We start from the raw sequence: 26,966 nt of genomic DNA on the forward strand, positions 1-26,966 counted from the left end.
TATTCAGTCGTAGGTATAGACCACCTTTTGCTTATCCACTCATCTACTGATTGACATTTGGGTAGTTTCCACTTTTTGGCTATAGTGAATAGAGCTGCTATGAGCATTCATGTACACGTTTCTGTTTGGACGCCTGTTTTCAGTGCCTCTGGGGTAATGCCTAGGAGTGGACTTGCTGGGTCACATGTTTAACTTATTGAGGAATTGCCAAATAGTCTTCCGCAGCCCCATTTCATTTTTTCAATATGGCGTCTGTCCTGAGCAAGTGAGCCCAAGCCCATCGGGGAACAATGCCCTGTACGTTGGCATGGGTTTGCTCTTTCTGTCCTCTCCAGGCTTTAGCTCACTGGTTGCTTGCACAGAGGGTGGGAATAATAATGATAATAATGATAACAGTGGTGACATAATTATTATAGTACTTCTCACAGTAACTAAGAGGTGGGCACTCTTAGGATCCCCATTTCACAGATGGAGAAACTTATTCAAAAACACACAGCCTTGCCTGAAATACAGGTCCACCCCATCCACCACCTGCGCTGCTCTAGAGGAGCCTTGCTACTCCCCACTGGCCTCCCCCGCCCCAGCCTCCAGTCTGGAGATCCTCCTGCCCCAGCTCCTGGTGCCTGCCTCCCAGGAGCATGGCCCAGTCTGGCTCTTGCCAGGCCATTTCAGGAGCCGGGCTGCCTTCCAGGCTCTGCCACTGCGTCAGGCTTCTCTGATTAGTGCCCAGCTCCCAGCTGATGATGAGACCCCCTCTGCCCAGCAGGCTTCTGGCACAGCGGAGCCCTGCTCTCCGCCCTCCACTAGGGCTCCAGGGACACAGGGGCCTGATGACTGATAGAGCTCCCTGTCCCTCCTCCACAAGGCAGCGCCCAGCCTATGGGGGCATACGCTGCCCATGACAGCTCTCCAGGGCCTGTCCACAGCCAGGGAAACTGAGCCTGGGCTGGTCTTCGGAAGCCGCACCTCAACCTCGGCATCCGAGGCCACGTGATTATGGGGAGCTGAAAAAGCTGCCAAGTACAGACGGGCCCAGGGCAGGAGGTCAGCCAGTGCTGCCCTCCCTGGCTGGTTCTGCTCTGCCCCTCAGGCGCAGAGCTGGGATAGAAGCAGCAAGTTCTCCCTGTCACGCCACCTTCTACCCGCAGATGGTCCAGCCAACAGCCAGGTGCAGATGCCTGACAGAAATTTGAGAAGGCCAGAGGGCTGGGTGGCCATGACTCTGAGAGAAGAGGGAGAAACTTCCAAACATCTGCAGTCCCCAGTGAGCCGGACCGAAATGGGAGATGCTCGGAGCCCCACAGACCTCCCAAGCTTGGATTGAGGGCTCAGACTGGAGCTGGAGACCCATGGGGCATCAGTTGTTAGGGACCAGGGTATGCTTTCACTGTTGTGTGTGTGTGTGAGGGTGGAGGGGTGTAAGACATAGCTCCTTGAACAGTAGAGGATGTGGGAGGCGCTCCGGGCCCCCAATTAATGATTTGGCCCCCCCTCCAGGCCCTCCTCTCAGATTCAACAAGGACTCCCACCAGGTTTGACATACGGGACCAGGTCCTCAGATGTACAGGCCCCCTCTGCTGTCCGCCCTCCCAGGATGGGATCCCCAGCCGAGTGCAAACCGCCCAGTGCAGCCTCCTCCCCAAGTCCCCAGCTGCAGCCAGTATTCGCTTGACCTGATCGTCTGAGAGCCGGCTGGGAAATGACACTGCTCGAGCCCACAGAGGACACCTGTGAGCTTCAGGGAGGCGGTCCTTGTGCTGATGCATGATCCTGAGTGTGGGCGGGAGGGGGGCTTTTTTCCCTCCAGCAACCCTGGGAACGTGAGCCTGCTTCCCTGATGCCTGGTTTGGGCTCTTCCATATATGGAGGGAAAATTACCGTCACTCTTACAGGCTGTGTGAACTTGGGCAGGTCGGTCCTATGGACATAAACCAGTGTCCCTCCCTGTCCTATGAGGATAGAAGGCCATCAAGGACCCCAGAAAGAGTGACCTTGAAGGCCAGTCAAGCACTGGTCGACCATGCAGGCTGCTCTCTCCCACCCCTGCCAGCAGGAGCAGCCTCCATCAAGGGAAGAGGATGGTCAGAAGGCTCTGTGCTCTGGCAGAGATGCTCTGGGGTGGAAGGAGGGGTGCCCCGAACAAGCTCTCATTATGGGGCACACTAATTGGTGCTTATGTACATTCACAACCTGCTGGCTGGGAATCCGAAAGGCACAGACATTCCTTTCCAGGCAGCAGGAAATTAAAAAAAATGCCTGAATGACATAAAAACTTGTCTCCTTTCCCAGAGAGTAGGATTTGTACAATTTCTCAGTTGCTTTCGAAATAGTGCCTGTCTTGTCTCTGGAGCAGGACACCATGGCTTAGCAAGTAATCCTAAAAGACCATTCCTTCTAAGGGGTTCTAAGTTGGAGGCTCCTGAAATTGTACGAAAAAATGTTACCATTTATGTGCTGGGGTTCCATAGGTGTTAGCAGATCCCCAAAGAGGTTTATGACTTCCCCCAACAAAAGAGTTAAGATTCCTATTTGGGGTAGTTATAGACAAGACCAGGATTATCAACTCTCAAGACAAAGGCCTTGCGTTAGGCACCGGATCAGGGCCCCTGTGAGCCCCAGGGATGCCAGAGGAGGCAGAGATGGGACTGGAAGCCAGGATCCCAGGTATCCAGACCCTGGTTCAGCTTGCTTTCTACCGTACCACACGCACCGACAGAACTGTGTGCTTATGTACAGGAGGGTGAGGGAGAGAACACTCGCACATCCAAATTTAAATTCCAATTTTCACTTTGGGACTTGGATGTAAATCTGTTAGGTCTTAAGTCCAGAAAGTGATGTAATTTATTGAAGAGAGTGTGGAAGCTGCTAAGCTCCCTGATAAATAAACCATGTTTCTTCATCTCAGCCCTGGGAGAACATATTTTCTAGGGACATAGAAACCCCCTTGGAAAGTATTAGAATCTTCTCCCTGCAGGAGAGCCAAATACACAGATTCTTGTCTTTTTAAAAGATATTTGACCTCTCTGGGCAAGGAAATAATGCACTCACATGGCAACTAACCAAAACCCCCACACTGTTACCCTAATTCTTTCCAAAAAAGAAGGAAGAACTTTAGCTCCATGAATTATAGAAGGAGGATGTTATAGAAACGGACTTGGCATCAGAACACTCTAGATATTGTGTACATCTGCTCCCTAACCACGTACTAATTACTTCCTCACTGTCAGCATCACTGCATTGTTCCTGAAGTTTGGAGAGCCGCCTGCGTGTCCCAGGACTAGAATATGGAGAAGGAGCGGGTCTGCTCCCATATGTTGGCCAGAGAGACCCAGAAGGTAGATGTCATTTCTCCTTTCTCCCTGAGTAGGTCTGAGAAGAACTGGCCCTCAAGTGCTCATCTCTGGTTCTCAGCCCAGTGCTTGGGCTTTGGGAGGTCTGCAGGCTCCCAGGGCTGCCAACGGCCACGATCTCTGAGCTCCCACTGCCTCTGGTTGTTACCGAGCCCATTAATACGAGGACATCAGGAAATAACAAGCCTCCAGTGCTTTGGAAGTGTGAAGAGCTCTAAAAGGATGCCTCATTATTATTGATGGTGATGATAATATGTGGTATGTAATATTTATGTACCACTTTGGCTGCTAATTTCCAAAATGAGGAGGCAAGAATTTAAAGACCCAGCCAGCTCTGTGGGTAGCAACGGCATTCTCCACAACTCAAACAGAATCTTTAGCTTCTGGTCCTTGAATTCCAAGATGCCACGCCAGCAATCCAACCTTTGCATGGTGTGGGCTCACCTCCTGCCAAAGTTACAGGAGACCCTGGGCAAGAATTAGGGAAGCGGGGAATAATTGAGATGTCCACAAGCTCACCCAGTTGAGATTTATTGAAATGCTACATCATGCCTGACGAAGGGCAAGCTTCCCCACCTCCCCACCCTCCCGAATTTTGAGTCCAGACCTCCCTGCGTTTGAATCTCAGCTCTGCCATGTGTTAACTGTGGAATCTGGGGAAGGTCTTTAACTTAGGCGTGCCTCAACATTCACGACTGTAAAATGGGGGTATTAGCACTGATTTTGTAAGTCTGTGATGATTATAGGAGATATCCTATGTTAAAACCTCACACCGTGCCTGGAACATAAATCCTATTACATTCCTAAATGCCCCACATGCTACATTGTTGGAGGGCAGGCAACTGGGCCAAGCACCCTGTGGGAATCCCTAGAGGGGGCAGTTGGGATACGAGAATTCACCCATCCTTTATGGGGTGCCGGTCAGCAAGATAGCTTTCTAGGCACATATATGTTTATTTACATTATTTCAAGAGAGTTCAGAAGTGGGCTTAAACCCCTGAACTGATCAAAAGGGTACCTTCTGTAAGTTAAAAGACAAACATATATAGGAATGAAAAATAGAGCCCAAGGCTAACATTATGGTTAAGGATAACTTTCGTAAGGGAGGGATTCATTATTGCTGTTGGTGGTGTTATTCTTATCCGGAATTCTAGTTCCTGCAGCTCACTTCACCTCCCAGAGCCTCAGCTGTGAGCAGAAGAACAGTTCCAGTTATTCCCAGCCTTAGATTGCAAAGCAAGACTTCCAGGCCTTGCTGTGCCCCCTTGGCCAGCCTCCCCCTGTCCTCCTGCGCTCCCCACCCCACGCACTCGGGGCAGGATGTCTGCCTGGCTGGGCAGGCTCAGGTCTGCTCTGCAGTACCCCGTTTTGGGAACAACTGCCTCGGGGCAGTGCTTTTTGACCTTAGCTGCACCAGAGGACTTAGCTGAACCACCTGAGGACTTTGTAAAAATCCCGATTCCCAGACTGCAGCCCCAGGGGGTGAAAGTGGGGTCTCAGAGGGTGGCGCCCGAGAGAGAGACCGCGGTTGGAAGACCAGGCCTTCCTCTCACACGGCTAAGCCCCTGTGCCCAGGGTCAGTGCTTTGGGGTCCCTGAGCTGTCCGTAACCACAGGTGGGGAGCCTGGGGCTCTGCAAACTGTTTCTGTTCGAAGACCGCTTAGCAGATCTCGCAGGCTCCGCGGGCCCCATAGTCCTCTGCTGCGTAGTCCTCTTTGTTCTTCTGTTTGTTTCAACCTTTTCAATACATAATCTTAGCTTGCAGGTCATACAAAACAGTTTGCAGACCCCTGGAGAATAGCATGTCATGCAACTGTCAAATTTAATAATGAAAATAGCTATGTACAATTAGCATTACTTAGACAGTAAATTAAAACCCAGGTAGAAGGTAGGCCAACTTAAAGGGAGTAAAGGTACAAAGTAAATGTGGTCTCTCTGCTATCTCTAACTAGATAGACTTAAAAAGAAAGAAAGAAAGAAAGAAAGAAAGAAAGAAAGAAAGAAAGAAAGAAAGAGAGAGAGAGAGAGAGAGAAAGAAAGAAAGAAAGAAAGAAAGGAAAAAGAAAAGAAGAAAGAAAGAAAGAAAGAAAGAAAGAAAGAAAGAAAGAAAGAAGAAAGAAACTAAGAAAAAAGAAAAGAGGTGGAAAGAACTCCTTTTTCAGTTCCTGGTACTAGTACTGGCTTCCTAGTACTGGCTTGCTCGGAGCTTGAGGTTTCTAGTCCAAGGAAGAGCCCGTAGCCGGCGGCAGCGCTATCAGAAAGTGTTAATTGCTTTCTGAGTATTTCATTCTGGCCCGGCACTTCTAGTCCTAACTTCCTGTCTCCCCACCTCACCTCTTTCCCCAAAGAGAGAGGGACTTATTTCTTCTGGAAGGCCTGGCTTCCCTAAGCTTCTCTGTGTGCAAAAAGCACCCCAAGATGTGGAGTCACCCAAAGAGCACCTCCTCCCTTGCTAACTAAGCCACATCCTTCCCATTCCAAACCATCTGCTTGGTCTCCGTATAAAAATGGTCATGCCTAGAACAAGCCAGTCAGTGTCTTTGGACGAATGTAAGAACTCCTAGAAGCTTTTGGCTTTCCGGTGCTTTCCAACCCTCAGACAAAATGGGCCATGCTTCCCTCTACTCCTGTCCTTTGTTCCTTTCTTTTGAGCTTCCTAAACACACTAGAATCTGTGAGCAAATGATCCTAGCTGACTTTTTAAAAATGTAAACGATTTAAGGCAGAAAGCTGGAGACCTGAATAAGGAGATGGAAGCCTTTGCTGTTTTCTAAAGATCTAAATGACTAACTGGAGTCTGAGTGCACTTGAATGACCTGCTCGTTTAAAGGATGTGTTCTGCCCCAAGTGGGCCAGAACCACCTAAAAATGGGACCAACATGGAAGGTCAAGTGTTGAAGCCCAGCTGGCTTCACAAGTAGTCCCCCTGTGCAGACCCACAGTGCCCCATACTGAGAAGGGCCTTCCGCTTGGTTTAATGCTCTGCTCTTGGCATTCTGGAATTTTTAATAATTTTATCTTTGAGCTTGTGATTTGTAAGTGAAGCTCCAAGGGACGGTGGGCATGACTGTGAGCAGAGAGAAATGCACAGTGTGTGTCCACTGTTCCTTGCTGATCTCATTTGATCCGCGATGCCCCATGAGCATAGAATCCTCCAGGCGAGGTGCTCAAGGAGCCTCAAAGCGAGTACAAGGTAAGGTGTCTGGTTTCTGACAGGGCAAGCGGGCCCAGGGAGGTCAGGCTCTCTGCTGGAAACAGAGCTGGGTTCAAGTGCAGAAAGAAGCGATGCCTTGTAAGAAACACAAGCAACCAAGGACCCCCATGATATCCTGTCCTTTCCTATTTGGGGCACTTCCTGCCTTAGTCATCTACAAGCGCTGAAAACGGTGAACGGAAGGGAAGCGATGCCCGTGTCCATGTGGGGCATGGTTGCTTTTCCTTTCAGCCCTTTCTTTCCCCTTAAGCCGAAAGTGGAGTGTGACAGTGTGTTTACAGAGATGCGTGTATCAAGAAGGGAAATAAAATCATCGAGGTAAAAATTGACAAGGCAAGAAACAACAATTGCTGGAGAGGATGTGGAGAAAGGGGATCCCTCCTACATTGTTGGTGGGAATGCAAGTTGGTACAGCCACTCTGGAAAACAGTATGGAGGTCCCTTAAAAAGTTAAAAATTGGGCTACCCTATGATCCAGCCATTGCACTACTGGGTATTTACCCCAAAGATACAGACGTAGTGAAGAGAAGGGCCATATGCACCCCAATGTTCATAGCAGCATTGTCCACAATAGCTAAATTGTGGAAGGAGCCAAGATGCCCTTCAACAGATGACTGGATTAAGAAGATGTGGTCCATATATACAATGGAATATTACTCAGCTATCAGAAAGAACGATTTCTCAACATTTGCTGCAACATGGACGGCACTGGAGGAGATAATGCTAAGTGAAATAAGTCAAGCAGAGAAAGACAATTATCATATGGTTTCTCTCATCTATTGAACATAAGAACTAGGAAGATCGGTAGGAGAAGAAAGGGATAAAGAAAGGGGGGGGTAATTAGAAGGGGGAATGAAGCATGAGAGACTATGGACTATGAGAATCAAACTGAGGGCTTCAGAAGGGAGGGGGGTGGGGGAATGGGATAGACCGGTGATGAGTAGTAAGGAGGGCACGTATTGCATGGTGCACTGGGTGTTATAAGCAACTAATGAATCATCGAACTTTACATAAAAAAACATAATATAATTAAAAAAATATTATTATAAGAAAAATCATCGAGGTCATTTTGCGCATCATTTCCAGGGTTGAGAAGAACAAAACATGAGCTAGGACATATGAATTGTATGATTTTGGTGATTCTACATAGGAGTTAAATGCTCATATACTTGGCATTTATTTTGTTTTATTTTATTTATTTAAGTAATCCCGACACTTAATGTGGGGCTCAATCCCAGGACGGTGAGATCAAGAGTCACATGCTCTTCCGACTGAGCCATCAAGGTGCCCCTACTTGCATTTAAACTTGGCATTGCACAATATCAAGAGGAATTAGTAAACTTCATGCTAATAATTAAAACTAAGTTAAAATTTTAATTTCTCTTTACTTAGAATGCCATTGAGTAGCAAATAAAACCCACCATGACAAGTCAAGAAAGAGACCACGGAAGACAGGAAAAAGCTTTACATTTTAGTACTTTCAATGGCACTTTTTCCTGCTTTTTGACTCATGGGCCCACAATGTCATTTTGCACTGGGCTGGACAAATTATGTAGCCAGCCCTTGTTGAGGTCCTTCTCCCCGAGGTACAGTCTTAGTGATGACTGATAAGCTCCCTCCTGAAATATCTGTTGTATGGACTTTGACTGAACCCCTACTGTTTGCCCAGCTTGGTGCTAGTTGCCAGGGATAAAAAGTCAATAAACGTAAATTTCTATCCTCATGCAGTGGTGAGGAATATAATTCTGGAACCATGGTATAGGACATTGTTTTCCAAGGGCCAGAACCCTAGTACTTGTCTGCAGAAGAGCGTCAGAGAGAAATGTCTTTACAATTTTTCACGAGCACTTATGGAAACGTGGGCCTTTGCCTGTCAAAAAAAAAAAAAAAAAAAAAAAAGCTTGAGAGGCTAACTACCACACCTACACGATCTAATAGGATAATGGAAAACTTTTTAAAATTTTGCAATCTGTTCCAAACCTCAGACAAACTGGACAATGCCAGCCCAATCCTGTTCTTTGTTCTTTTCTCTTCTGAGACTTTCAAAACACTAGAATTTGTTGCTTAAGTGGTCAAAACTGATCTTTTAAAAAATGTAAATGATAGGGGCGCCTGGGTGGCTCAGTCGTTAAGTGTCTGCCTTTGGCTCAGGGCGTGATCCCGGCATTCTGGGATCAAGCCCCGCATCGGGCTCCTCTGCTGGGAGCCTGCTTCTTCCTCTCCCCCCTGCTTGTGTTCCCTCTCTTGCTGGCTGTCTTCCTCTCTGTCAAATAAATAAATAAAATCTTTAAAAAAAATGTAAATGATAGAAAGCGGAGAAGTAGACACTGGGTAGGAAAATCACTACCACTTTTATGGTGTTTGATTAATTGTTTCCAATGGAGAAACAAATTTTCATTTATACTGAAGTGTGGCTGACAAAAATGTTTCAAAACACAAGATCCCTGTTCGAAAAAGAAGCAGCAGTAGCATCTGGAAGTCAGGACACAGGTGAGAACCACTGCAGGGTTCTCCCCCGCTGCCTGCCATCAAAGAGGGTCAGGGAACTCCACTTTAGTTCAAAACTTACTACTTCAAAACAGATCAGGGACCGTCAGAGCAATGTCCTTTAACATTTCCTGAACCTCTGTAACAGCCTCAATTCTTGAATTCTTGGCATTTTGCAGTAAAACCCCTTAAGCCTTTAAGGAGGGCCAATGCGTACACAGGGCAGTGAGGGGGGAGGGAGCTACTTAAATCCAGCCTCATCCTGCCCACGGTTGTGTGGGGAGCAGAATGGCCTGGGGGAAAGGCACCCAGAGGAGAAAAGGGGTGGTTGGATGGCCCCGGGTGTACCCCTGACGACCTGCACGCAAGATCAGGGTTGGGACGCATGGTGCAGGAGTCACCACCTGGCAAGCCCCTTGTCACCGCGAACCCTTGTCCAGAGTGCTCACCTTGGTCAGCCCACACCTGGGCGCTCTGTGCCCCTCTACAAATTTGGGCTCTCCGGACTTAACTCAGCCATCCTCAGGACCCAGGCCAGCTGGGAGTTAGAGATCCTTCTTTGGTTGGCAGAAGAGGAACGGAAGCTCAGTGAGGTCACATAACACAAGGACAGAGGGTCACCTGGAAGGAAGGGGCAGGGCCGGGGTTCCAGGTGGGAGTGCCTGACCCAGAGCTGGGACCTCTGCCCTCCCCCCACTTCCCGACCCACCGCAGGGTTTTCCTTTTCTTCATTCCCTGAGCTCCAGCTGTGGCTTGGGTGAGGGCCACCCCAGGCAGTGTGCGCTCTGCTGTTTTCTCCTCTCTTCCTGGGAGTGACTTCTATCTCCTCACAACTAGATGCTTGAGGTCAGGGGCCGGTCTTCAGGTGTTCTGAGGCCTGGATGCTCAGAGGAGGCGCTGGGTGAATATGTGCATACTGCTCGGCCCTCCCCTCAACTCTGCAGCGCACCCCCTTGTAAATACAAATCTTGTGAACCCAGGAGCCCATGGGGGCCAGCCAGAGCAGGGACAGCGGAAAGAAGCAAGGTCAATGGTCTGAAGGAATTACGGGGGGGGGGGGGGGTGTTTTGTGCTCCCTCTCTCCTTTCCACCTCTTTCTCCCCTCAGCTACCCCTGCAAACCAACTAAACGAAACAACTGAACCTCCTTCTCTATTAATGGGTGTGTTATTAATATATAATATTACCATTACATGTTATATACTCTCAGTACATACTATTATATACTATATACATACTCTTAGATACTATATATTACTATTACTATTATATTCTATATATATTGTATATATAAAATATATATAATATAGTAATATATATTACTTTTACTATATATACTATATAGTATAGTAACAGTAATATAAATAATAAATAGTAATAGCAATACATAGTATATAATAATACATAGTACTATAAATAGTATATAACAGTAATAGTATATAACAGTTATAGTATATATAGTATACAATACTAACAGTATATAATATGTAATTATATAATATATATTAATAGCATATAATATTTAGCATATATATTATATAGTACATATTATATACTATACATTAAAGTATCTTACATAATGACACATATATAATATTATGTATTATATAACTATATTATAGTATACATGTGTTATACTAATTCCCATGGGGGGTTAACAAAGGTGGTGGTCAACATGGATTCCATGCCAAAAACCTGGGCACAGTGCTGGATACGGGAGCCACAATGCCACCTGCAAACGTATTTACAGGAAGAGACAACCTCGGGGCTGACCGGGCTGCTGTAAATGTGGGTCAGGGCGCGCCATCACATCGCTGTCTTAGAGAGGGCTCCTTCCCACTGCCAACTACTCAAGAATAAAGCCTGCTGAGGGGACATCTCCTGGGCAGTCCTGGGAACACATCGCCGGGAGGATGATGACAGACACGGTCACCCTGAACAGGCAGCTCTCAAATATCAGTGTGGCTTATCCGCTTTGCAGATAGTCAGTGTTCCCTCCTGCTTGTCTCACACATGGTTCAGAGTTCCCACGGACCGCTGGTCGCTGGACTGTGTGTGAAGTCATTTTCATATTAACCTTGTCCAAAAATTCAGGAAATTAAACCAGTTGCAAAAAACCCTATGACAACTTCCCTGGCCAAGCGTAAGTGATCTGTGGGATCTGAGTGTCTGAATCACTGCCCTTGTTCCTCCTTGAGGCCGAGCATGCACTGTTTCCAGCTGCAGGACTATTATTTCGACTTGGACTGGAAAAAGCCCCTAGTCGTCTTCTGATACAACGGTTTTCCAGTTTTATCTTAGTGGGAGGGCCTTTTCTTTAAAGGAAATCCTACCTGGCCGCCAGCCCATAACTGAGATTAACCCCTGGCTGTCGGAGTGAGGGACCCATGGCCCTGCTTATGGGGCTTGCTCCTCCCTCAAAAGCTCCTAGGAGCACAGTTTGAAAAGCATGCTGCCGTTTCCTGCTTATTAAATTATCTGCTCACTCACTGACACGACCTTTTTTGAGTACCTACTGTGTTCCAGGTGTTGGTGAGCCAGCGGGTAGGAGGACTGGGGGAGGGCTCTGCTTCCCTGAATCTTCCAGGATGGCTGGAGGTGGCAGGGCTAAGTTCAGACGATGGTAAGTGCTGTGAAGGAATCAGATCAGGGCAGTGTGCTTGTGGACCAGGAGGAAGCTTCGATAGATAGGGGATCGGGAAAGGCCTCTCCGAGGAAGTGAAACACAAGCTGAGAGCCGAACAACGGATTGGACAGACGCCCTGACTTTGACCAGTGAGGAAGCAGACCCAAAGAGGTGAAGTGACTTTCCCCAGGACACACAAGTTGAGAGCCGAGCCAGGACCTGACCCTGGGTGTCCAGGCTCCCTGGCCAGGGCTCTTTGCTTTCGCAGTGTTTACTACACAGCTACTACATGCAAATAAGGCTCTATGACGGGGGACATCCAAGTGCCCACAAAACGCCAACCCCGCCCTGGTGTTCAGGGCCGCCTGTCCTGACTCGTGGCACACTCTTGGCCCTCCTCAGCCGATTTGAGCCTGGCTCTGTACCCCAGAAGACAGACAGCACCATGCAGTTGACATCCCACACCCATGATGTTGCTTGGGAAAGCTTCCTCCTCTCCTTTCTCCCTGGCTTCAAACTGTGGAAAGGGCTCCTTACTGCTTCTGTTGGTGGCATGAGGCTACAAGCAAGATGGCAGCTCAGCAGGAGGCAGGCTCCCTGAAAAATCAAGCTGCTCTAGGGTTACACAACTTCAAGGCCAGCCAAGCCGGTTTTCCTCCTGGGCTGGAGAAGGCTTTCACACAAAGCCTGTGGCACCACACACGTCTGTACGTATCTCACACACCAAGAGTCCAAAGCCGGTGTGACTAGGCTGGTGTGACTAAGTATAGGCACGCACTCCTGCTCCTGATGCTGAACATCGTGAAGCAGTATGCAAATGACTCCCTTTATTACGATCAACCAAAGGGCTGCAGGCCCTCAAAGTCTTCCCAAACCTCACGCTTGGCCCCGTGAGCCCAGCATTTGCTCTTCGCCCTCAGAGCCTAAGGCTGTCCCAGCACTTGCCAGGCATTGGCCGGCCAATTTGAGCTTTGGTCACCTCCTGAGGAAGGCAGGACAGCAGTCGTAAGTCCCATTTTGCACAAATCAACTGAGCTCCAGAGAGACCTGTGCAGGGAACATCTCTAGTAACATAGTAACAACCACTGAATTCTCATTCAGACCAGCGCTCCAGACTCCAAAGGCAGCTATCATCACGCTGCTCCCAAATGAAAAAGAGTATCCACCCTGGCTTAATACCACACTCATTCCCTCTCTCACCCTTCCACTTACATCTTATACCCTGGAGTGTACTCTGGAGTGTTTCCAGGAGTTGCCTCTTCTCTCCCTGCCACCCCTGCCTCATACTGTGTGCCCGCATGTTGGAGAGGTCTGTAGCAATTTAGACCCAAGATGCGATGCTCTCCTGCCCAACCTGACTGACCCCTTCTCCCTTTATTTTTCAGCTGGTTCACGCTTGCCAATACTGCACATACCACTGGGAAAACAGTACACCCTAGAACCATCCACATCTTCCTTCTTCCCATACCAAACCAGCCAAAGGCACCCGCAGGAGTGGACGAGCAAACACAGGTGACGGGGCCTGCATAGCCATGTCCCCACAATATACAGATGTGTCCCCGTGGGACACAGACGGGCAGACTTGGGCATGCAGAAGCCAAGCCAGCTGCCAGCATTTAGCAAACTCTGTTTTGCACGGGGGACTGAGCCAAGCTCTATACAATTCTCACTAGGATTACTCTGGACCGGTCACCCCGGGCTTATGTCCAAGAGCCAGCTACCAGAATTCGGGTGGACAAAGAGAATGACATTTTGAGGAGAGACAGACAGGCACTGAGCACGCCGGGAGGCACGAGGCGCTCAGAAGCCCAGAGCCCTCTCCCAAGGCCCTAAGTGCAGAAAGGCGGACTCAACCACTCAACCATATAGTTAGGGACGCAAACGCTGCGACCCCGGCAGAGCCCAGTGCATGCCCGCGTCCACCGTGAGCAACCGAGGCCTCCCGCCCCCACTCCGCATCCAGAGTCGGCTTGCCCCCGCCCGCCCAGGCCCCGCCAGCGTCCGGCTCAGAACCGCGGGCCCAGGCTCGGGGCGGGGGGTAGGAGGCCGGGGGCACCACCTCCCCGCGGGGTTGGGGTGCAGCCGGCCTCCCCCCCCCACACACACGCCGGGTCCCCGGTCCCCGCACGCCCCGCCCTTGCCCTCCCGAGCCCCGCGCGCAGTTCCGCCGCCCCCGCACTTACCCGGCCGGGGGCTCCGCACGCAGCGACGGGAGTCGCAGCCTCGGGAGGCGCGGAGGCGCTCGCTGGGCACCCCCGCGGCGCTCCGGGAGGGCCCTCCCAGCGGGAGAGGGGCAGGGTGCGGACAGCCCGGCTTCAGCCCAGCACCCCGGGCACTTCCTGCCGGCCCGCCCCGCCCCGCTTCCCCAGCGCCCACCCTCCCGGCTCGCCCCCCTCCGATTCCCAGGCTCCGTTCCTCCCAACCGGGCTGGCCTCGCCCAGAAGCCCTGAGCTGGGCCGTGTCTTTGTTTGGAAGTTGGCCTCTCTTCAATTCGGAGCTCACAGAGCCAGTGAAGTCGGAGTTAGGGGCACTGTGTGGTTGCCCGGGGATCCCTGCAGGGAGGGGAGGGGCGGTTCACAAACCTCCAGTCTGTTCGCAGCTCCCCGGCTCCCCCTTCCCCGCCCCCGGGGCCTCTCTCAGGTCTTACTTTCCCTTGGGTTGATGCGTGGCTCCGTCCCGGGAGAAACTGGCCTCTGGGGGCTCACAGGGACTCTAGGGGCAAGCCCGTGGGATCCCAAAGAGCCGCCCCTTTCCCTCTGCCTACCCCCTGTACATAGGAATACTCCCATCACTGCCCCGTCCCAGCGAGAGCCCTGTGGACCATGGGCTTGCTTTCCGTTTCCTGGGCCCAGGGAGCCTCAAGACTGGAGAGAAGAAGACAAGTAGACGCAGAGCACAGGCTGTGCCCTGGCTGAGAACAGGTGCAAAGCCTCGGAGAAGGGGCTCTGCTCTACCTGTGCCCCATATTTCTCAAAGCAACAAAGGCCTGTACTGATCCAACCACGTTCTTCTGCAACTTGACTGCAGCAAGCAAGGTTACCCATTTACCAGGGGGCTAGGTCGGGGAAGCCACTGGAGGCAGGGATTGCTGACAGAGGCATGGCACCCGAGCAAGAGCAAAGATCAGCAGAGCGGACAAGGCGGAGGGTGCAGGAAGTGATTGCAATGGTCCCTGTGAGGGGCAAGCCTGAAATGGGGGTGAATGTGGAAGATGCAGTGGATGGAGGCTCCACAGAGCTTGCTGAGTGTGTTGTAGATGGAGGGGTAGCGACAGGGTCTGAAGAAGGACCGTGCTGCTGCCCTGAGTGTGGAAGTCTGGAGGAAGACCTGGAGTGCTGTGAAGTGGAGGGAGGACAAGATGGAGGGAGTTTGGACAATGTAGAGAGGGCTGGGCTGAGGACAGAGCCCAGGTCGAAGCTCGAAAAGGAGTCAGTGAAAGAACCTGACACCATCTAGGACGGTCAGCACTTGTGCAGGACTCCCAAATCCGGGAGAAGCCTGGGCTACAGGGATACCAAAGAGGAGGGCGCCCAAGAAGACAGGTTAGACTTGGAAATGTGGAGATCTTTGGGAGACTTTTGAGGCAATCATTTCAGGAGTGGGGAGTATAAGCCACATTGCCCCTCCTTGGGGGCATGTGGTCCGGTCACTTGGTGTAGGGATACAAAGGCAAGTCCCCTTGCTTTCATACAGAAGACCCTGAAGGGCTTTCCAGCTCCAGGGCTTCCCCAGGGATCAGCTAAGGCGTTTGTGGAAACTACGCCTCAGTTCAAGTTCACTCTGTGCTGTCCCACTTCCTCACTTTCTTACAGGTGTTGTTCCCAAGACTAGTTCCCAACAGACGTCCTACCCGCAGAACTCCATCTCCATGAGGAGTCCGTTTTCCAGAAATCTGACCTGAGCTGTAGGGTCAAGAGAAGGGGAGAGTGAAGTAGAGGGGGTGAAGGCAGAGGGTATGAACATCGGGCACCGGTGTTAGGGAGGAGAAGCAGAGCAATATGGCAGGAGGGAGGCCTGAGTGAGCACAGACTGCGATGGCCTCTCCCTCCGACCGTCTTCCAAAACCTCTACTGAAGCAGACCTCTCGTGAAGACCTTGACCTCTATTGGAGCAGTATCAAGAGACGGAGGTCGTCAGAAAGTCAGAGAAGGTGGTGTTAAAGGAAAAGACAGAAATGGGGAGGGAGAGAAGAGCTCTTCACAGTAGAAATGGGTTTTCCAAAGCCAAGCAGAGGAGAGAAGGGGGAGCAGGCCCGAGGAGAGAGAATGCTGTTGGTGAGTAAGGATGAGGGGAAGTGCGTGTTCACAATGCGAGTAACATTAAACCAGTAATTCAGAAAGAGAGGGCTGTAAAGTGTTCTGGAGGGACCTTGTAGCAATATGAGAGGGCGAGTGATGAATGAGCCCCTGGACCGGGATATCCCCTCTCCAGCACTATCCCCAGCAACATTAAACATCTAGAGCAGAGAACCAATAGAAACACGATATGTAATGTATAATTTCCCAGTAGCCACATTAAAAAATGTAAAAAGAAGAATCAGGTGAAATTAATTTTAATGATACAATTTTATTGTACATAATATATCTAAAGTATTGTATGTTCATTTCAACATGCATCAATATCAAAATTATTAATGAGCTATTGTATGTTTTCTTCCCACTAAGTCTTCCAACTCTGGTGTGTATTTTACACTCAAAGCACATCTGAGTTTAGACAGTGTTTTCATTGGAAATACTTGATGTGTATTTAGATTTCATAATGGTTATGGTAGAAGAAGTAGTTACAAACCTCAGTTGCTTCGTACATACTTATGTTTTCCAATAACCAAACCAAATGGTCAGCTTTTAAATTTAATTAGAATTAATTGAAATAAAAAAAGGTAGTCTTTCTTTCTTTTTTTTTTTAAAGATTTTTTAAAATTTATTTATGAGATAGAGACAGCCAGCGAGAGAGGGAACACAAGCAGGGGGAGTGGGAGAGGAAGAAGCAGGCTCATAGCAGAGGAGCCTGATGTGGGGCTCGATCCCATAACGCCGGGATCACACCCTGAGCCGAAGGCAGACGCTTAACCGCTGTGCCACCCAGGAGCCCCAAAAAAGGTGGTCTTTCCGTTGCACTTAGCACATCCCAAGCACTCAATAGCTGCACGTGGCCAGTGGCTACCACACCAGACCACACAGGTCTAGAATATGAACCGAACTTGCGAATTTTGTCTTGTTCTGTCCTCACCTTCTATGAAGGGATGGACCCTGACCCCGCCACCGCTCCACTAACAAGATCCTACTCTGTTCCATTTTATTTGAGAGAGCACACTTGAAGACGATGAGGGAGCAGGTGGAGAACCTAAGATCTGTGGGAAGGGAAAGGGGGTGTGGGTTGGGTCAGATGAGGAGTGAAGAGAATGGGACGTAGTTGGAAGTCTTCCATTCAGTTACTCTGTGTTCCTACGAAGAATGTTCCCATTTCTTTGCCCAGAGATTGAGCTGAGAATGCAGGACACAGCTCTTGCTGTCATGGTCTCTGCAATTAGTGGTTTCCCCTGAGCTCCAAGCACTGGCCTCGTCACAGATGCTTGGGCGTGGCTGCTAGGTATGGGACTCATTTTTTGCATCTGCAAAATGGGAGAGCAGTCTCTCTCTCTCTCTTTGAAGATTTTATTTATCTATTTGTCAGAGAAAGAGAGAGAGAGAGAATACAAGCGGGGCGAGTGGCGGGCAGAGGGAGAAATAGGGGAGAGCCCCTGATTGATGCGGGGCTCGATCCCAGGACCCTGGGATCATGGCCTGAGCCAAAGGCAGACGCCAACCCACTAAGCCACGCAGGCATCCCAAGCAGTCTCTTATTTAGGGAGAAAAAAAAAGGGAGGACTTGTGGAATCCCAAGCATGAAGCCACAGTGCAAGAGGAGTTTTACTCCCAAATTGGGAGACCTGTGCTCCTCATCCAGGCCTGGCACATCCTGTGCCCCCACTGGGGGCAGCTTCTGTTTTCAGTGCACACTCTGGCACCATGTGCCTGTCTTACATCCGATACAGTGATCCAACATGGAGAGCTGGAGCGGAGAGGTTGTAGGGACTTTCTGAGAGATGTAATAATAATATGAATAACACTTAGACTCCTTTGCTCTAAAATGGCCTGTACCTATTACGTGAAGTTACAGGGTAGATCTTGTGGGATCCCCTCCATGCCGGCACAGGGCCCGATAGCCTTGCTCCCTGCCGACAGTATCTATATCCATTCCTAGAAATCGGATTTCTGTGTCTATTCCTAGAAATCAAAAAGAGTCACAGAAAATACCTTTGTGTGCATGTGGCTGGTTACACATACGCACGCACACACACACACACACACACACACCCGAGCTGAAGAGTGTGATCTGGTGTTGTTGGCATCCTCAGGAGTCATGGCACATTAGCTTAGCTCAACATTCAGGTTGTACCATCACAGGTCAGGAAACACAAAACTTGGATGTCTCCATCCCCCGAGCAAGCACAAGCCTGTCTTTCAAAACAATTTCCAGTCACTCCCTGGGAAGGTTGTAAGGAAATGAAGGAGCCCTTCACGATCTCTCTTCCTGCCTCCCTGGCATTCCTGCTGGGTTAAGCTCCCATGTTTCTGTGGCCCTGATAAGAACTCTTTGTACAGACTCCGAGCCATTCCCAAGAAAAACAGCTATGCTCTTGGAGGTAGAAAAACTCAGACAGAAGTCACGCCCCTCTGTATACACATCACACAGCGTGTCTGACTCAGACTGTTTTCCTTTTAGGTCTTTAAAATGGGGAGAAACTTCCTGAGAGTCTTTCTACCCTCGTAGAGAGTGGAAACTGGTCTTGGTTTCATCATCCATGTGAAAAATAGAGCTACCTAGCATCTGGTCAGCACCTTTCCTCTTCCAGAGGGACTAGCAAATGATCAGATGGCACATATTGATCAGTTTCGATTAGCTTGAATTCAACCTGCATTTGACTATGAACGTGATGACTTAGCCTCCTCCTTTTTGCAATGATATCTAGTATTTCACAGGAGGTGGTAAAGAAACGATTGTGGAATCAAACTGCAATCTCAGGTATAATTCCCACAAGAGAGATGTTACACTCAAGGTAGGAGCTTTTAAGCTGTCGTGAGATAGGCTTCTAATGACATCAAGAATACTCGTTGCACTAATTAGTGCTTGAAATAATTATGGATCTTTATTAACAGTGTCAAAATAATTGCTCAGATGTCCAGTTGCTTGAAATGCTCTCTTGGCATTCTGCATGAAGGACTTCACAGCCTGGTTCTCTCGCAGGAGAACATTATTTAAGGCAAAACATAGAAAAGCACATCTAGGGTACAGAAAACATAAGTACAGACAGCTGAGCAAATATATAAATAACATGCAAAATGACACTTAAATATTTACAGCTTGAATTTTTTAGTATGTGTAGCACATACAGCTAGTCCTCTCTCATCCTCCCCAAGTTTTCCGGAGACTGCTTCTGTAACTGGGGCAGAGGCTTTTCCAGGCGTCCAAGGTCACCTGCTGGGGAGGAAGAGAAGACTTTGGATAAGCGTGGTGAATTTTCCCAGAGCAGCTATGTTAAAATTTATTTGGGGGGAATACGTGTTCAATATATTTTCAAAAGTATAACATCTGTATATGCCGATTGTAGAAAAATTTGATCAATATTAAATATTAAAGAAGAAAGTAAAATTATCTGAAATTGTAGCCATCAGAGATAATCACCATATTATTTTGGTAAATTGGGTGTGTGTGTGTGTGTGTGTGTGTGTATGTGTGTTTGTAAGCAGATTTATTTCATTTTAGAAAATATTCTAGTCATCTTTCTATGTCAAAGGATTTAAGAATATAGTACATCATTTTTGCTGTAATATATGGATGGACCACAATCTATTTAACCAGTCCTCTCCCCTATTGATGGATATTTAGGATGTTTCTGGTAAGATAAGTATTTCCAATATGGTTATGCAAACTTTTTTCACATATATCTTTGCCTACCTATTCAACTGTTTCTTCATGATAAATTTCAAGAAATAAAATAGCAAGAAATACATTTTTTTGCAGAATACACAGACACACACATTAAGTATATATGCAAATATGTATATATAATGTAATACATGGAAAAAGTTGATAGAATATGTTTCTTCTAAAAAATTTTTTGGTAGAATATGTTTCAAATGCAAATAAAGTCATTACCTGTTGAGAGAGGACTGGGGTTGGGGATGTAGTTAAAGAGAAATTTGAATTTGATCAAGCATATAATGTTAGTTTTTCACAAGGAGAAAATATCTATGTCACTTAAACTTAGTTAAAATTAAAGGTAACAATAACAGAAAAACGACAAGATAAAGTAATTATCAGTGATTACGCATCGTTGGAAATAAAGCTGTCTGCTTTCTTCTCCTGAAAAACCAAATTAAAGGTAAATGCTGGGGGCGCCTGGGTGGCACAGCGGTTGGGCGCCTGCCTTCGGCTCAGGGCGTGATCCCGGAGATCCGGGATCAAGCCCCACATCAGGCTCTTCCGCTATGAGCCTGCTTCTTCCTCTCCCACTCCCCCTGCTTGTGTTCTCTCTCTCACTGGCTGTCTCTATCTCTGTTGAATAAATAAATAAAATCTTTAAAAAAAAAAATAAAAAAAAATAAAGGTAAATGCTGGAGGACTAGAAATAGGATATATAAATGGCAAACTACTAAAAGAGAAAAAGGAAACACAATACCTAAAATTTTGATTAACCCAACAAAAGTAAGTAAGGAAAGAAAAAATAGAAACAAAAAGGAAGTATAGTAAGTACAAAGTACAAGTATATGGACAAAATAGGTCCAAACATGCGAATGCTCACAATTTCATGTGATGTGGTTGAAGTCTCCATTAAAAGGTAGCCACTCTCACATTGGGTAAGAACACAAAATTCGGTTAAATGTTGTTTCAAAGGGACACATGAAAAATATAAGACTCAGAAAGTTGCAAAATAAAGGAACGCAAAAGATGTGTTAACCAAGGAAATGCTAACATCAAGAAACAGGTGTGCCAATATTAACATAAATGAAATGGAATTTGAAGTGTAAAGAATTAATGGTCCAAGAAGAGGCTTTTTTTTTTTTTAAGATTTATTTATTTATTTATTAGACAGAGAGAGACAGCCAGCGAGAGAGGGAACACAAGCAGGGGGAGTGGGAGAGGAAGAAGCTGGCTCCTAGCGGAGGAGCCTGATGCGGGGCTCGATCCCATAACGCTAGGATCACGCCCTGAGCCGAAGGCAGACGCTTAATGACTGCGCCACCCAGTCGCCCCAAGAAGAGGCTTTTTGTTTTGTTCTTGTCCACTTGTGAATCTTTGTGCAGTTTCAAACTGTATAAACAGAATGATAGCTCAAGTAGACAAAACATAACCAAGGATTTAGAACTGTACTGTCCAATTCAGCAGGCACTAGCCACATACTGGAGCCAGGAGGCACAAGGCTACTGAACACCTTACATATGGCTAGTTCATTTTGAGATGTGCTATCAGCGGAAGACACGTATAGGATTTCAAAGAGTTACTATGAAAAATAACGTACAATATTTCATTAATATTTTTAAATATTAAGAGTTGAAAGTATCGTATTTTAGATATATTGAGTTTCACAAAATCTATTGAACTTCATCTCAGCAGTTTCTCTTGGCTTATTTTGATGTGGTTACCAGAAAATTTAACATACGTGGCACACATTGAGCATCTGTGAAGTAGATTTAAATGATACAAGGAGTAAGTATGGACCAATAGGTATATAAAGGGAGCTTTCTGGCTTATCAGAGATTTTACCATCTTTTCAAACATTTGTGCAATATTTATAAATTGATCAATTACCTAGCCACATGAAGATCTCACAAATGTCTGAAAACTAGCTCTTACACAGTTCAATATCTGACCACAGTGTTTTTCACAACCACATTGGAAATGCCCGGTGCCTATTCCAAATGCTGTTGCCCTCCCCAGTTATGGTGGGGAGTTGTCTGTGCAGGGTGAGGTCTGTGGGTGCAAGGCTCTGAAGGTGGGGATCTCCATCCCTCTTAGGAGCCTGTTAACTGAGGTCCTACTCTGCCTATTGGTCCCAACTCACAAGATTTGTTGAGTCAGAACTCCCCCTTACAGAGCACTGATGACAGCTTCACCCTGGAGGAAATGCCCAGTCTGCAAACTGCTCCCTGTTTATGGGTTGTTGGGAGGGAAGGCCAGCCTGACTGGCCCCTTGTTCTGAATTACTCAGCTGGCAACACTGAGGAGGGGCTCAGACACTCTCCTCCACATGGGTTTGATCACTCTGAGCTTGAACAGCTATTCTTACCTTGAGTATTTATTCTTATTATTTCTTCATCAATCCAATTCTTTTTTTTAAAAATGGTTTTCAATATTTCTGGTCTGCAGGTAAGCACCCTTCCTTATTTCCAACAACATTACAGATCTATTCCTTTTTCAAAATATCATTTCTGTAATTGCATGGGATTGGAGTAGGTGGAGATATAGATGTAATTGCATGGACTGGTCTGTCTGACGTCTTGATTTCATTGCAAGATGTCAGTTTTTGTGTATTTTTCTTATAACCAGCCACCTTACTAATAGCATCTTTCGTATTAAAATAAACATTAAGAAGAATATGGGCTGTGGAGAAAAGGGAACTCTTGTGCACTGTTGGTGGGAATGTAAATTGGTATAGTCGCTATTGAAAACAGTTTGGAGGTTTCTCAAAAAATTAAAAATAAAATTACTGACAATTTCACCTCTGAGCATTTATCCAAAGAAGATGAAAAAACTAACTCAAAAAGATACATGCATTCCCATGTTCACTGCAACATTATTTACAGTAGTCAAGATATGAAACAACCGGGGCGCCTGGGTGGCGCAGTCGTTAAGCGTCTGCCTTCGGCTCAGGGCGTGATCCCAGAGTTCTGGGATCGAGCCCCACATCAGACTCCTCTGCTGGAAGCCTGCTTCTTCCTCTCCCACTCCCCCTGCTTGTGTTCCCTCTCTCGCTGGCTGTCTCTGTCAAATAAATAAATAAAATCTTAAAAAAAAAAAAAGATATGAAACAACCTGTGCCCATCAATGGATGGATGGATCAAGGGAAAAAATATATATAATGGAATATTATTTAACCATAAAAAAGCATGAAATTTTGCCATTTGTAACAATATGGATGGTCCTTGAGGGTATTATGTCAAGTGCAATAAGTCAGAAAAGATAAATACCATATGATGTCACTTATATGTTAGAATCTAAAATAACCCAAACAAACAAAACCAAGCTCATAGATACAAAGGATAGATTGGTGGGTGCCAGAGGTGGGGTTGGGGAGGTGGGAGAAATGGGTGAAGGGGGTCAAAATGTACAAACTTCCAGTTATAAATAAATAAGCCATGTGGATATAATATACAACATGGTGACTATAATTAATAATACAGTATTGCATATTTGAAAGTTGCTAAATGTAGATCTTAAAAATTCTTGTCACCAGAAAAAAAAATTTTGTAACTATGTTAGGTGGCAGATTTTAACTAGACTTATTGTGATGATCATTTAACAATATATACAAAGAATGAATTATTATGTTATATACCTGGAACTAATGTAATGTTATAATGTCAATTGTACCTCAATTAAAAAAAAGAACGCAAAATATGCGTGCATTTTTCAGTGACACGGGAACTTCTCAAACAAGTTGTAGAAAGGAGGGTTGCTATACTCCACATTTTTCTTGTTATTAGGGATACTTTGAGGACAAAATGTTGAAAATTCAGCTAAAAAATAAAAAAGATTTTTGATGCCTTGAAGTAACCTCTCAGTCTCTCCCATGCCCCATCCTTCTCTCTTACCCAAAGAAATACATTCAATTCCAATAAAGAGAAAATGTTCTAATAAGGCTTTTGGTCTCCCTCAGTCATAGGGCTGGTCTTCTGGGCGAGCCACCTGCACAAGGCCCATGTTTCAAATGAAATTCCTAATACTTTTCCAACAAGAGGACCCACATTTTCATGGGTCACACAAACTAGGTAACTGTTCCTGAATATAGCCTTCTACTCAGCAGAACTGGGTCCTTGATATTTCTGCCAACTACTTAGCCACTGTTAGGCAATTTCTACCCAAGTTAAAAAATTAAGGCTTGCAGCATTTTGTTGACCACAGAGAAATTTCCATCATGTGTATCTTCAGAATCATCTTACTGTTTCTGCAGGGGTGGGGTGGGAGTTTGAATTTGAAGAAAGAATATGACCAGAGTCACACCTTTCATGTTCTTTTGTGAGCTGGCTTCACCTTCCCCTCTTGACACTCTTACACTCCTCCTGCCCTCTCTAGGCATACCACCATGTACAGCTCAGCACATAAGACTTGTTCTTTCTTCCACACATTTGTCCAAATGGTTCCCATGACTTGAAAGCCTTTTCTTGCCCCGTATACTTGATGAATTCTTACTCAACCTTCAAAACTTGTTTTAGTTATCACCCCCTCTAGGAAGCCCTCTTTGCCCTCTCCAGGTGGAATGAAGTACCTTGCTCCTATTGATCTCGTGTCTCCAGTAAGAACTTAAGCATAGAGCTGGAATTATTTTCTTATACATTTCTTTTCCACTAGATTGGTGGTTTCCAACATTTTTTTTTGTTTTACTTTACTAATTTTATTGTGTGTGGCACACTTGAAGGCATTAAAATACTAATAACCACCTTAAACAAGGCAAGAATTACAGTACAATTATTGCTGCAGTGTAACTGGGTTCTGCAGTGACTTCGAAACCATCCACCGTTACCACACTACCATTTGCCCTCCCTCTAATACTTTTGCTGCGATGAATAACTGCTCTTGTGTATCTCATATGTTACATTTTCTTATGTTCCAATAGCCGCCATGTTGGCTAGATTTTTCATCTCTCACTTCCTCTCATAGCCAGCTTACTCTACTCTCTATGATCATGTGACTTTGGGGGCCGGTGTTCCATTCGACAGACATTGCTAACATGCATTTTGCATCAGAGCAAAAGTATATATTAGACATTGATTGGAATTTGGCATCTCAGTATGATATATACAGATTGTTCACTGTACCAGGGTGCTCAACTGAAAAGGCAAAGGGAGACCAATGGCCAGCTACAATCTGCTCACCAGACTGTGCTCCCACCAGACTTCGCCTGCCCAGAAGGTGTCGTGCATAAGGTACCATTTGGACTAATGGTTCAGGACACCCATGGTGCTCCAGCAGGTCAGTTGGGAACTGCTGGAAGGCAAGGACTGGATTCTATTCATCTTTACTTCCCCAGCACCTAGCACAGTGATGGACAATGACAAACTACAGGAAATGTGAAATCAATTCTAAGACAATCAAGAGACTCTGATGATAGCATGCAATATGATTTGGGCTTAGTCTAAAACACTGTTACATAAATTTCCCAAATCTGGTCAGCTGGGGCAGTGGCTCTTAAATATATTGGATATGCTGGGGTGATGTGGGCTGCCCCGGCCCCAGCCCCCAAATGTCATGAATAGCCCTGGATCCTTCACCTCTGTGCTGAGGTCCACCAAAGTCCCTGGGAGTGTGGCAAGCTCTTAGTCACCACTGAAAGTGGTGGTCAAGGACAGCACCAATGCACGCCCTTTTTATCAAACAGGGATCCCTGCAGTCTGTCTCCTGCCCCATCTCCTACACGGCACATGTGTGATGAGCACAGCTATAGAAATTAGCACTGGCCAAGCACTTTGAAAGTTTAGGGCTGGAAGATGGCTTAAAGGTTGTCTAGTGTGATCTCATTTCCCATCAGGAGTGGGACATGCTATCCCCAGTAGGTGTTGGGAGAACTGCAAGTAGGGCCCAGACTCGGACTACCTCCCTACTGAGAGGCATGCCTGCGCCCCCTATTCCTTCCTTTTATTCAGGTCCATAGCAGCTCCCGTCCCCCACCTCTCCTTCCATGAGAGGCTCTCCTTGGCCATTCCCCAATCCTACTCTCAGAGATGGCAGAGCTGAGCCCAGGAGAGGGGGGAATAGGAAAAGGCAAAAAAGGTTTATCTTCTCCTCTTCTTGCCTAGAGCTAGCCTGGGCCTCTGTCAGCAGAAGTCACATTGCCACTGCAGGATTTTGTGCTAAGGAAGAGTGCTTTGGGCCAGACTCACAAGATAGAGTGAGGAGACCAGAAGTGTCATAGTGTGAGCAACTCGTATCTGACTTTATGTCAAGTGCCGCATCCAGAAACAAAATCCACTCACTTTCTGCAATCACATTATTCCTACCACATCCTCATCTGGCTTCAAGGGTTTGCTTCTGAAACCTGGAGGGGAGAAATGTCAGGGGCTAGCAGGCAGGTTTTGTAAAGCAATCTTTTGGGAGCCCCGCATGGGGTCTGGTTCTGCCCTGGGCTCAGTCTGTAGAGGATCCGGAGGGACTAGGGTTTTCCTTTGTGCTCCCAGCCTCTCTGCTCTCAGTTTGGCCTGGGGGTCTGCAAGTCTGCTCAGGGACCCTCCAAGGACATCTGGGAGCTCATCTGGGGACTCCAGAGACAGTGGGCTCCTTCCACTTGACATATGGGGGACACTGAGATTTCTGGAGAGAGGAAGTAATTCCCAAAGATCATAAAAGGAGTGAGCTGTGTGAGAACCAAACCAAGAAGTTCCATGCTCCTTCCTGTCTTCCCTGGCTCCTGACTCCCCCCTGATTCCACATGATGGCTCTGAGGGTTGTCTGCTTGCACCTGGGGTCACAGAGCTTGGAGGGCATGGGGTTGGGAGGGAAGGATAAGGGGGCAAGGGAGTGAGTCCCTGGGCAAGTATTTGTTTGAAGAGAGGTAAGAAGAGATAAGGATGAGCGGGGAGCAAAGGAAGCGTATCAACCACCAAGATGGTCCTTGGCCACCTTAAATCTTCAACAAAGAGACTTTCTCTGACCCTCACGATCTAAATGAGAACCTGTCCATGATTCTCTCTGCTCTTCTCTATTACAGACCTTATTACAAATTGTAGCTGCCTATTTCTGCGTGTTTTTCTTGTTTGATGTCTATCCAGCCACTAGACTCTAAGGTCCACAAAGGCAAGGAATATATTGGCTGTTTGTTTGCTCCAGGACCCAGCAGGCCTGGCGAATAGTGGGCGTGCAACAAATATTTGATGAGAGAATGAATATATATTTTTTAACATTTATGATTCGATTTGGACATTGAATAGCTCTAACTTGCCTCTGAGTACTCATCATTAAGGGCATGTTTAACCCAAATATAAATTATAGAAATGATTTTTTGGATCATCCGTGATTTCTTTTCTAAGTGCTGG

General features: G+C 46.9%; 1 protein-coding gene across 6 annotated transcripts in view; it reads right to left on the minus strand.

Moving 5' to 3' along the window:
- The window catches only part of TSPAN11 (tetraspanin 11), a 78,506-nt gene extending 64,482 nt beyond the window's left edge, over positions 1–14,024 (minus strand). For all 6 annotated transcript variants that reach the window (XR_008961590.1, XM_057318976.1, XM_057318975.1 and 3 more), the window contains exon 1: positions 13,860–14,024. The gene's annotated coding sequence lies outside the window, so the exon portion shown is untranslated. The remainder of the gene's footprint in view (positions 1–13,859) is intronic.
- Positions 14,025–26,966: the final 12,942 nt, after the last annotated feature.

The sequence above is a fragment of the Ursus arctos genome, unplaced genomic scaffold (assembly GCF_023065955.2).
Source record: "Ursus arctos isolate Adak ecotype North America unplaced genomic scaffold, UrsArc2.0 scaffold_26, whole genome shotgun sequence".
In the NCBI taxonomy this organism is placed as follows: Eukaryota; Metazoa; Chordata; class Mammalia; order Carnivora; family Ursidae; genus Ursus; species Ursus arctos.